The sequence below is a fragment of the Eptesicus fuscus genome, chromosome 10, assembly GCF_027574615.1.
Source record: "Eptesicus fuscus isolate TK198812 chromosome 10, DD_ASM_mEF_20220401, whole genome shotgun sequence".
In the NCBI taxonomy this organism is placed as follows: Eukaryota; Metazoa; Chordata; class Mammalia; order Chiroptera; family Vespertilionidae; genus Eptesicus; species Eptesicus fuscus.
The window spans coordinates 97,948,059-97,960,285 of record NC_072482.1 but is presented as its reverse complement, the minus strand read 5'-3'; positions in this window follow the sequence as shown (position 1 = coordinate 97,960,285).

Sequence of the window (12,227 nt, the reverse complement as noted above, 5' to 3'; positions counted from 1 at the left end):
GGAAGGAGGTTTGACTTTGGGGCTCCGTCTGGGGGTGTGGACCCGGGCGCGGCAGCGTGGGGCTGACCCCCCTCCGGGGGGATTAGTGCTGCTGGACAAGGTCTGTCACACTGACTGTTCCACGTCCATCGCGGCGGCGCGAAGCGCCTCGTCCACAGGGCTTTATAGGTGATTCTTTTTAACCCCACGCTCCTTCCTCCGCCGTGTCTTCTGGACTGAAAGACGGTGTGACCCTTAGACTCACACGATGCTGCGCGTCAACTGTATCTCAACAGAGCGGAAAAATAGGGAGTCGGCGGAGAGGTGAGCCGTGGGTCACACACCTTCCGTGAGTGACGGGAAGGGAAGGAAGAGAACAACCCACTTACCGCAGCATCCAATGCGCTCAAACACCTAGAAATGACTCCGACCCAAGAGGGAAGACCCGATAAAGGAACACGTAAAACTCTGCTGAAAGAAACGACGATGGAGGCGCTCCTGTGGGAGACGGGAGAGTCCCGTGGGGGAGGCGGCACCCCCGGGCACCCGCAGCTCCCGCGCAGCTTCGATCAGATCCCGACAGCCTCGCACAGACACGGAGAGGCCCTCCGGGTCACATGGGTCACGAGGGCGCTAAAAAGCCAAAAATACTGAAAAATAAAAACACACTGGACGACTCACACTTCCTGATTTCAACACTTCCTACAAAGCTGGTGTTCAAGACTGTGGTGCTGGCAGCAGGACAGACCTACGGACCAGACGGAGCGAGTCCAAAAATAAACGCACACTCGTTCTCTTTCCACGTGCGAGAGAGCAACGCTGACCCCACGTCACACCATATACAAAGCAACTTAAAACGAGTCAGCAACCTAAACGTCAGAGCAAAACCACCAAACGCAGGTAGAAACCCTGGCAAACCTTCATGGCCTTGGACTGGACCATGGTTCTTACATGACACAAAGGCATGCGCCACGGAAGAAACAGTAGATAAACTGATTCTCTCGAAATGAAAAAACAATCCATTGTTAAGAAAGCAAAAAAGACAAATTACCAATTACAAAAATATCGACAAAGCACGTACCTGCTAAGGGTCCGGTGTCCAGAATATACAAAGAACTCGGACAACCCAACAAAAAGGCAGGAAACTCCATTTAAAAAAATGGGCAACAGATTTAAACAAACATTTTCCCAGGAAGAGACACCAACGGCCAATGAGCACATGGAAACATCTCGACATCATCAGTCACCGGGGAAACAGATGCAGCGAGCAGCACCTCACACCCACTCGACGGTCACACACGCGTGTTAGCAAGGGTGTGGCTGGAGAAACCGGAGCGGGTCGCGTGGGACGTGGAGTGGGGCGGCCGCTGTGGGAAACCGTCTGATGTTTCCTCCGACAGCTACACGTGGGGACGGCCTGACGCCGCGATCCCACGCCAGGCGGGTGCCCCCGAGGATGCGGGAGAGCGACTCAGACGCGTGCTTCTCCTTAGAACACGATGTGCAGCCGCCAGAGGTGGGAACGTGAAGTGTCCGCCGACCGGCGCACAGACAGAAACGGCACTTTCACAGGAGGAAGTTCTGTTCGGCCTCCGACGGGACAGGACCGGCCGGCACTGTTGTCTCACTGGGTCCTGCCATTGTGTCACCCCAGAGGCTGACGCGCAGCGAGAAGAGTCTTCCGCGAGGCTCAGCGACCGGAGCATTTCCTGTTGGGCACTGGGACCCCGGAGCGACAGAGCTCCTTTCCGCTCCCGCGGAGGGTCCCCGCGCCCTGGGGAGAACCTGCATCGCGGCTCGCGGGAGCGGGGACCTGATGTCACCGGTGTGCGTGTCCCCAGCACAGACGACAGTGAGAGAGAGGCTTACGGCTCCCGCACGGCACCCCAGGAGCGTCCTGTGCTCGCGAGGCCTCGCAGCTCTGCGGGACTGAGCCCTGCTTTCCGGCGCCCACCCCAGGCTGCTCCGGCCGGATGGACGGACGCCCTGTAGCGGCTGGACCAGCGGTTGAGGCGAATGGGCACTAAAGGTGCGCCGAGGATCCCAGCTCCACACGACGCATTCTTTCTAGAACAAGCCAGCGTCTGCTGCTCTTGGCCGGCTGGAGAGCGTCTTCTGTGAGATAGACTCTCGGCCGAGAGAGGATTTTTGAAGATTCTCTAATGCTCACGTCGTCATTTCTGCGCCAACTGCATTAAAGTGCAGCCAGTCTCCGGAAACTCCCACGACCCTCACTCGCCGGGCTGCTCTGCGCTGTCAACTGTTTACGGGCGAGGAGGCGAACGCGGGTAAGTGAGCACCCGGTCCTCAGGCTCCGCAGCGCGCTGAGGCCTCTGCCGCGGGGACCGCCCGACAGGATCTGCAGGAGCGGTGAGGTCTGAGCTCCGTGTCCGGCACACGCTGATGCTTCCTGTTGCCGCCCGTGAAGACCAGGCCCAGCAACTGTGTGCGAGTCAGGAGGAGAGACAGCGCTGCAGAGCACGCCTCGTGGGGCCCACCGCTACGGACACCCACACGTGGTTCCCACGTATTTACCCGTCCAAGCATTCCTGCCTCCATTCATTCCCGTCACTCGCCCACGTTCGGCCGTGTTCCACACGGACGTGTGCTTTTGAGGCTCCTGGCGGTTGATTTCAATTCTCTTCCTCTCCGTCCTGACCTAGGAGCTTCGCCGAACTCGGCGCCCCCGTGTTTCTACCCACAGGGGTTGTGGGGAAGTCGGACAAGGGAGGGGAGCACCGGGCCTCGGGTCCCTGCAGGGGGGAGCGCAGGGAGGGGGAGGGAGCGGGAGCAGGGGTGGGCCAGGGCAGGGGGGCTTTGCTGGGCGCCCCCGACTCCCAGGTCAGACGGGGGTGCTGGCACCTGCCGAGCGACGGGAGGAAACAGCGTGGCCCGGCGCAGCCTGTGTGAGGAGACGGGGCGGTGACAACGGGGGCTCGGCTTCTCCTTCTCTAAAGCCTGGCAGTTTCTCTGCTGGAGGCGGGAGCTGCCGTCACAGCCGAGGCCGCCTGCCCGTCCCCTCGGAGGCTCGAGGGTCCTTCTTCCCTGGGACAGCGAGGCGTCCGGTGTCTCCGTGTGGGCGATGATGCTGTTTGTTCTCTTTTCCTCTGAATGTGAATTCTTTGAGAAAAATCTGCTCCCACAGAGCCTTCGTTCTCTTTCCATCTTTGCTGCTGTCTTTCCTCCTCTGGGGCCTCAGGCGGGATGATGTGCAGGGAGAGACCCTGGAAATTCCAGGCAGAAGCGAGAGCCGAGGGCTGGGGCGGTGGAGGGAGGGGCAGAGGGGCGGCCGCAGGGGTTGGGGGGCCGCGGTGTCCCGTGGGGGAACGGACCGGGCTCTGTATCTTTGGAAAGAGTGGGAGGGAGTGACCGGCTCAGGAGAGATTATGCCGGCGTTTGTACCTGAGGGGGAGAGCTGTCAAGTCAGCATCCTGAGATCCACCAACAGTGTCCGGCCGCGCTCGCAGAGGGAGGGGTGTGGGGAGCACCGACCTTCATCAAAGCCCAGGGCCCGGCCAGGCACCAGGGAGAACGCACTGACCGAGGACCCGACCGCCAGGACCCGGCTGGGAGCGATGCCACAGGCCAGTCCCTGCTTCTCCGCATCGAGCAGCAGAGGTGCCTCACGCGTGCCTCACGCGGCTGCTCCCGCCACGCCACCCAGCTCAGCTGGAGGACCCTCACTGCCCGTCTGACCACAGGTGCGCTCGGAGCTGCCCTCAGAGCCGTGGTCACCCCGGCTGTGGGCAGGCCCCCGAGACAAGAAGGGGCCCCAGGAGAGAGACTGGGGTGCTCCGGGGACTCGCTGTGCGGGTCCTTGGAGCCCAGTTCCCACGCTGGAAGGGGCAGCGGACACAGCGCCCAGGTGCGAGGCCTGCAGCAGCCAGAGCTCTCCCCGCGGCCACGCGGCCACGGAACCCTCATCCCACGGAAAGCTGTTTTCCAAGGAGATACACAAAGTCCTCCATAATCGTTCCTAACGGAATAGTGTTTATTTCTTCACGTGTCTTTATCCAAAGGGGGAACGTCGCTCACACATACGAACGGTTACAGACACGGCATTGAAATCAGATGGCGATGTGATGTCTTTTCAGAAAGTTACCAAGTAATTTGAGCTTTTAGAGTATGAAGCTGAGCTGAGTCTAAAGGGATAATTTGGACAGAAATTGCTGGGCACCTGCCTATTCTTAACTCATTTCGCAATAAAACCAACGTCTTTTTCCATCTGGCCCGGTGGCTTCCCCGTTCCCTGCCCCGTCCCCACCTCACGCGCAGCCCTCGGGGCCCCGCAGAGAACGGGAGCCGCTCGCGTGGACCCCGAGGACGACGACTCCGCCGAAGAAGGCGTGAGGACAGCAGCGCATGGCCTCCTGAGGTGGCTGCGCTGAGAGCTCCCTCAGGTCTGGGGTCCACCCTCATTGACCCTGTTTTCTGAACCCCCAAGAGGCCTCTCCAGAGGGCGTCCCGGGGACAGGGCGAGCCGTGCAGCAGAGGGCCGACTCGCGGTCAGACGCAGCCTTCCCGTGCGGAGCCAGGAGCGTCCGAGTGCGCCGTCTCAGCTAAGTTGGAAGAGAGGCAGCTTTTGAATTTCAAAATAAAACCGCTCCACATTTTGCTTTTCTCACGGGAAAGGAAAGCCTACGTGAGTGGCATTTGGTAAAAGAGCCTCATGACCCCACCCACCCGCTCCCTGCTCAGGGCCACGGGGCGGGCCCGCAGGTGCGCTTCCCGGCTGGCCGGGGGCTCATTGTCACCGTCTCCAGGGACCACGCCTGACGATGCCCTCGGCAGAGGTCATCCGGGACGTGGCAGAGGATGTAACGCAAAGATGCGGCTCGGATGGGCCACGCCTGGGAACTCCCCTCTTACTTAAGCTCCTTGAGCCCAGCTTATGGCAGTTCTGGTAAAGCCAACCACACGCTGCGAAGAGCTCAAGTACACTGCGTGGGCGTCCTGTGGTCGGGTCCGGTGTTTGCCTGGCCACGCTCAGCAGCTTTAAAACGAGTTAAACATCCTGGCTTCCCGTTTCCTTTCTCCCTTTGACAGATCCTTGAACTACCCTCCCGCCCTCCCCCCGCCCCCGCCTTGCACCCTGATCACAGGAGTGCCCGCCAAGCGTCGCCCGCATGTCCCGCCGGCGCCTCCGGCTGCAGAGGCAGCAGTTCCAGCGGGCTTCCTGCCCGGTGTGGGCTGCTACTTCGGATTCCTTTTTGCTTAAACTTTCCACTTTTTATCTGCCTGCAATAGCACATTATTTACCCCTTATGATTTACCCCTACTTGTCAGAGGCTTGTGGGGAGTGGGCATGATCTCAGCGGCGTTTGGGGGGACAGGGAGGGGCAGATGCAGTAGCTCAGGCAGCCCTGTCCGTCAGCGCCAGGGGGAGGTGCCTGGGGCGTGGCTGCAAAGTACTGAGGTGAAGGTGGATCCCTGAGACGGGACACGAGAGGTGAAGGCCATCGGGTCGCTGTGGCCTGGAATAGAGCAGCCGCCATTCTGAGGCCGCCCCAGGAGCCGCGCCAGTCCGAGCCGCGGGCCAGCGGGCAGCTTGACCGCAGTCTGCCTCGCAGCCACTCCCGGGGGCATTTTAACGGCAGAGAGAGGCCCCGCCGCCTCCATGACCAGCACATCCGCACGCCATCAGCAGACTGAGCCGTGATGCTCAGCGACCTCACCGCTGGCTCGGGCTGGGGCCACCCTCTGGCCCCGTTCAATGTGGGGATCTGGGTACGGGCCCCGAGCATCAGTGCCATCACCGAGGAAGGCGGGGTGATGGTGGTCCCTGAGAAAACCCACGCGGCACGTGGGGGGCCCTCCGTGTGCGCTCTCTCCACGGGCCAGCACGCCCTCCCTCCCGTGGCCTGTGCCGAGACGGCCCCCTCCGTCCTGCTCGCTGCCCCCTGAGCTCCCCGGCCGGCCTTCACGCTCAGACTCCTGAACCGTGGCCTGTGAGGCCCCGCCCCAGCCCTGCCCAGTCCTGTGCTCGGTTCTGAGGAACCGAGGTGGGCAATGGGCACGAACCGAGGGCCTCCTGACCAAGCCCCGAGAGCCCAGCTCAGCCCGTTCTCTCCTTACCGGCCGTGCTGGGCCCATCTGTCAATCCGACATTTCACGGGGCAAGTTTTCAAACACGAATATGTCCATCTACCGTCCTCGCGTGTCAACTTTCTATGAACGTGTCCCACAAGACCTAGCCTGCAAACGGTCACCATGGCCGCGACCCGTGCCTCTGCGGAGCTGTGGAGGTGCCGTTCCTGAGGGTGAGCTGCAAGGACAGCTGAGACCCCCGACAGTCCCGGCACCGATGCTAGGAACCCCGCTGAGCCGTCGCGAACATGGGGCTCCTCAGGCCATACGGAGGGGACCCCAAGGAGATGTGCCTGCCTAGGCGTCTCCCCAGTTACCCAGGGGTGTGGAGTCACCGGCCGACCGCCCCAGCTGACCAGGTCACACTGGAGCGGCGGGCGGCTCCAGCTCTCGGGCTGTGCCCCGCCCACCCCACCTGCTCTGAACGCCTCAGCTCAGGAGTCCGTTCTGACTGGACAGCACTGAGAGGCAATGTTTGTGTGTGTGTGTGTGGGGGGGGGGGGCGAGGGGTGAATGCAGGGAGGGCCTGACCCCCCACTCCTCCGCCCGGCCTGGTGGAAGCAGCCGGCCCTCAGCTGGGCCTGGGGACGAGGCCTCAACCTGAGCGCGCTGGGCCAGTGGAAGCACAGCTGAGCCCCGCCTGCTCCGGGCTTGTTGAGGTCGGGGCTCCCCCTGCGCAGGTGCACGTCCCGTTACCCTGGCAAATGCTCGCCCCTTCCTCAGCCACAGCAGTACCAGATCCTCTTTCCCGGTGGAGAGACCAGACGACAATGAGAGAGCGAGGCTGAGCTGTCCTCACCAGCCAGACGGCGGCGGCATGCGAGACGGTGACAGCCATACGAGACGGCGATGCCAGACGGTGACGGCCATACGAGACGGCGATGCCAGGCGGTGACGGCCATACGAGACGGCGATGCCAGACGGTGACGGCCATGTGAGACGGCGATGCCAGATGGTGATGGCCATGTGAGACGGCGATGCCAGGCGGTGACGGCCATGTGAGACGGCGATGCCAGGCGGTGACAGCCATGTGAGACGGTGATGGCCATGTGAGACGGCGATGCCAGACGGTGATGGCCATGTGAGACGGCGATGCCAGACGGTGACGGCCATACGAGACGAGACGGCGATGCCAGACGGTGACGGCCATGTGAGACGACGATGCCAGGCGGTGACGGCCATGTGAGACGGCGATGCCAGGCGGTGACGGCCATGTGAGACGGCGATGCCAGACGGTGACGGCCATGTGAGACGGCGATGCCAGGCGGTGATGGCCATGTGAGACGGCGATGCCAGGCGGTGATGGCCATGTGAGACGGCGATGCCAGACGGTGACGGCCATGTGAGACGGCGATGCCAGGCGGTGATGGCCATGTGAGACGGCGATGCCAGGCAGCATGCGAGACGGTGACGGCCATACTAGACGGCCGTGAGAGACGGCATGCCAGATGGAGATGGCCATGAGAGATGGCCCTGTCCCTGCACTCAGGTGCACAGGCTGCTCGGCAGAGTGTGCAGCCGTTGGAAGCCTGGGTGTCCCAGTGCTGTCCTGAGGCCTTTGCTGACTACTCTGCATCCTGTGAAAGCCTCCTGAGCATTCCTGCTCAGTCACTTCAGAGAGAAGGTGATGGATGGAAGATGAATGGATAGATGATGGACAGATGATGGATGGATGGACGGATGGATGGATGGATGGATAGATGATCTATAGATGGACAGATGATAGATGATGGATGGATGGATGTACTGATGGATGATGGATGGATGATAGATGGATAGATGATGGGTAGATGATGGATGGATAGATAGATATGTAGATGGATAGATGGATGGATGGATGGATAGATGATGGGTAGATGATGGATGGATAGATGATAGACGATGGATGGATGGATGATGGATGATAGATGGACAAATGCTGGATGGATGTACTGATAGATGATGGGTAGATGAAGGATGGATGGATGGATGGATGGATGTATGGATGATGGATAGATGATAGATGGGTAGATGATGGATGGATGGATGGATGGATGGATGGATGATAGATAGATGATATGTAGATGGATAGATGGTAGGCGATGGATGGATGGATGATGGATAGAAGATAGATGGGTAGATGGGTAGATGGATGGATGGATGGATGGATGGATGGATGGATGGATGGATAGATGATATGTAGATGGATAGATGGATAGCTGATAGGTGATGGATGGATGGATAGATGACAGGTGATAAGGTTCAAAAGACCGAAGCTCTCAACGAACCAAAGGGTAGTTGGTGTCCTTCCCAGAGGCCCTGCTCCTGCGCTCTTTCTCGTACAAGCCCACCAGGAATAAAAGAGCCCAGCCTCTTCCCTGGCTCCTGAATAAAACCCTGAACACGTCCCATAAATCACAACGTTACTGAACCATCAGTCTCCCTTGGAAGCTGCCCCGTTGGCCTTCAGCAAGAGGGTCTGCGGACAATGTGGGGTTACCGTGGGGTCTGGGGCGTTGCAAACAACTTCACCTCTCAGGCGGTGCTTTGCACTGCCCATCGCCTGTGTCTGAGTCCGTGAGGTCTGTGTTAGAGCCGAGTTTCCCTCCCGCTGAGGCCGGAGGCGGCGGGGAGCGCGTCTGAGCCCACACCGCTCGGGTCTCCGCGGCTGCCACGTTGCTGGAGCTTTTGGCAGGAGGTGGAAACCCCCAGCGCCTGGAGCTCGGCCCAGAGCTGCAGGAAGAGTTGCAGTGTTTTTTTCTTAGCAGGCAAATGAATCTGGAATCTGGAATGATTTCCAGGAATTACTGTGGGAACTTAGTGCGAGAAATTTTTATTTATTTCTCTTTCTTCTTCAAAAAATAAAATGAAATCAAAGCAGAAAAGCGAGACTGAGCACACCACATGCTGACGGTTTGTCTTTGGAACGAAGGAAAGGGATGTTCAGAGGCAACGTGGTAGGGTGACCGCCTGTCTGCAGGGAGGGAGGGCCCTGGACCAAAGGGGCCGTGGGCCCTGGGAAAGCCACCCTGCTCTTCCTTCTTACTCCCCTCCCAGGCGCTGCCCCGGAAGGTTCCAGCATTCCTCAGGTGTCCAGGCCCGCTCCTCTTCCTCCAGCTCCCAGCCCTCGCTCAGGGAAAGCAGGGGAGGCTCGGACTCGGGAAAGCCCCGTGACCCCCGGGTCAGGAGTCTGGTGCCCGCAGGGCTGTCTCCTCGGGGCCAGGCTCGGCAGAGGCGGGTCCTTGGCACAGGCACCCGCTGTCACTTCTCTCGTGCTTGCGTTTCCCACAGACCCTGCGCGGCTCTGGTCGCTGGCACGCGCCGTCGGTGCCTGTGCAGCTGGACAAGCTCCGTGTCCCTCTCGAGCGGATGCACGGATGTCCCTGGTCTGACACGAATCCACGCGTGTCTGAGACCCACGGTGGGAGGGACGTGCCTTGGGCTCCCGGGGCTCGGCAGGTGTTAGTTATTGGTGTTATTTTCCTTTAAATCATCTGGGAGAGGCCTGCAGCCTGGGGTGACCTCCAGCCGTCCTTGGCCTCCTTCCTGGTGTGGAGGGAACATCAGTAGTTACCAGTAGGAGCCAGCGGGGAAGGTCTGAGAGACTGGATTGAATGCACAACGAACACGGTCCTTTATGCGGCCGGAGACCCCCAAAGACGGGGACTTCTGCAGAAATGAAATGTAGTTTAAAACATTAAACTACATTTCTGACTCACGTTCTAGGCTCTTCTGTCTCTTCTTTTCCTTGGTAATAACTGAATCTCAGCAGAAAACACATCTTAAGTTGGTGTTGAAAAATCAAATAAAAAACCAGAACAACAAATTGATTTCCTGCTCATAACCTTGCATGGGGATAAGCATCTTCTCAACCCTTTCTCTTTGAAAAGTAATCAGCACGAACTGAAGGCTTATTCTGGGCTCCTCTCATATAAGCGGCAGAAAAGCTGCCCGTGCCAGGCCTTGGTACCTGAGTTCTGGCTGAGGAAGAATTCAGGGCCAAGACTCCAGTGGAAAGAGGAAGTTTACTTAGAAAGTCACGGAGGTAGAAGTGAGTCAGAGAAGTAACAGGCCCAGGAAACTAGTTATAGCAAAAGAATGGCTTTTGGAGCTTGGGGGGGGGGGTGGGGGGGGAGAGGCGGGGAGAGAGAGGGGACGGAGAGGGAGAGAGAGAGGGGGTAAGGGAGAGCAAGGAGAGAGAGGGAGAGGGAGAGAGAGGGAGGGAGGGTGGGGGGAGAGGAGGAGAGAGGGAGAGAGGGAGAGGGAGAGAGAAGGAATGAGGGGGGGAGAGAGGGAGGGAGGGGGAGGGGGTAAGGGAGAGGGAGAGAGAGGGGGTAAGGGAGAGCGAGGAGGGGGGAGGGAGAGGGAGAGAGAGGGAGAGAGGAGTGGGGGGAAAGAGGGAGAGAGGGAGAGAGGGAGAGGGAGAGAGAAGGAATGGGGGGGGGGGAGAGAGGGAGGGAGGGAGGGGGGAGGGAGAGGGGGACCACGCCGGGGAGGGTGGGAAGGGCGTGGGTGCTCCACAGGCAGAGCTGCACTGGGACCTCCAGGTGTCTCTCCTCAGGGTCAATGTCTCCACTGATTGGCCAACACAGGACCAGTCATCGCAGCTGGTCCTGACCCTCCCGTCAGCCGTGGCCTGGCCCATCCTCGGTCTCTCTGTGGTCTCTCCCGCCCGGCCCTCCCGCCCTCTCCTGGATGCCCCATGAAGGCAGGGACGGCAGGAGCCTCCTCGCCAAGGGCTCCAGAGGCAGCACATGCTTGGCTGGCGGGACTCCCGGGAACAGGCGTCGAGGGAGCAGAGGATGTTTTGGGCGATGGGGCTGGCAGACTCTCCCGGAGCCCCCGGCAGCTGCACACACTGTCTCCCGCAGCCGCGTCGCCGCCTGGGGCCCTCAATCCGCCTTCTCCAAATTCCCGCGCTTTTACGCAAAAGCGGTGGAAGGTGAGCCGGTCTGCCTGGGCCCTCGGCATGGCCGCGCCGCCTTCTTGCCTGTCCCATCCCCTCACGGTGACCGACTGTCTAGACCTGCAGGGAGAGCAGCACTCCAGGGAACGAGGGGCGGAGGCCGGCGGCGGGGGCCTGCCCGGGACGCGGAGGGGAATGGAGAGCTGCCGAGGACCCCAAGGAGCCTGGCTGCAGCCACAGACGCCAAGTGGAGCCACGTGGCACCCGGCCGAGTGGGAAGGCCTCAGGGACGTCCGTGCACGGCTCTCCCATTTCCGTGGTCGGGGACGGCATGCGAGGCTGCGGCTTACGCTGAGGACGTAGCTTTGGAGGCCCCCGCCTACCTTCCCCGTCTCTCCCTCTGGGTCACACTCCCGATGGCCCCCGGTGCCCTCCGACTCCGCCACGCAGCGGGCTCAGGGCTCGGCCGCAGCCACCGGGGCCGTGGCAGCAAGGACAGCTGGCGCCCGTCCCGTGAATAATGTGTCTTTGTTACCTCTTGGCCGAAGGAGGAAAATCATTCCATTGTGTTTTGCTGAAATACATGATCCTTCCACTTTTAGGAGAATAAAATAAACAATTAGCCTGATCATGTTAAAAAAAATCCCGTTTACATACCAGTTTCTGGCAAAGACGCTGGAGGGGTGAGTGCATGTGGCTGTGCCCCTGCCCCCTGCCCCCCGCCCCCGCCCCCTGCCCCCCGCCCCGGTGTCTGGTTGGACGGTGCCCGGGGGATGGGCTGCTGGCGCCAAGGCAGAGCCCCTCTTGTTCTGGTGCCCCGCGCCCGTGTGAACAGGCGTGAGGCGGGCGGGCTTTGTGTCCCTCTGGGACCCCATGCCCGTGTGAACAGGCGTGAGGTGGGCGGGCTTTGTGTCCCTCTGGGACCCCATGCCCGTGTGAACAGGCGTGAGGTGGGTGGGCTTTGTGTCCCTCTGGGACCCCATGCCCGTGTGAACAGGCGTGAGGTGGGCAGGCTTTGTGTCCCTCTGGGACCCCATGCCCATGTGAACAGGCCCAGGTTCTCAAACAGCACCGGGGATGCCGGCGGCTGCTTGGCACCCCTGGAATCCGGCTGGAGGCCAGGCTGCCGGCTCCCCGCAGCGACTCCCGTGTGGAGGTCGGGGCCTCACATCTCAGGGGTGCTCTGAGCGTCTTGCACGTGGATTTCACGCGAGGACCTGATTGATATTCAGCACTCGTCATCGAGACCGCCCATCGGGACGACTAGGAGACCGTC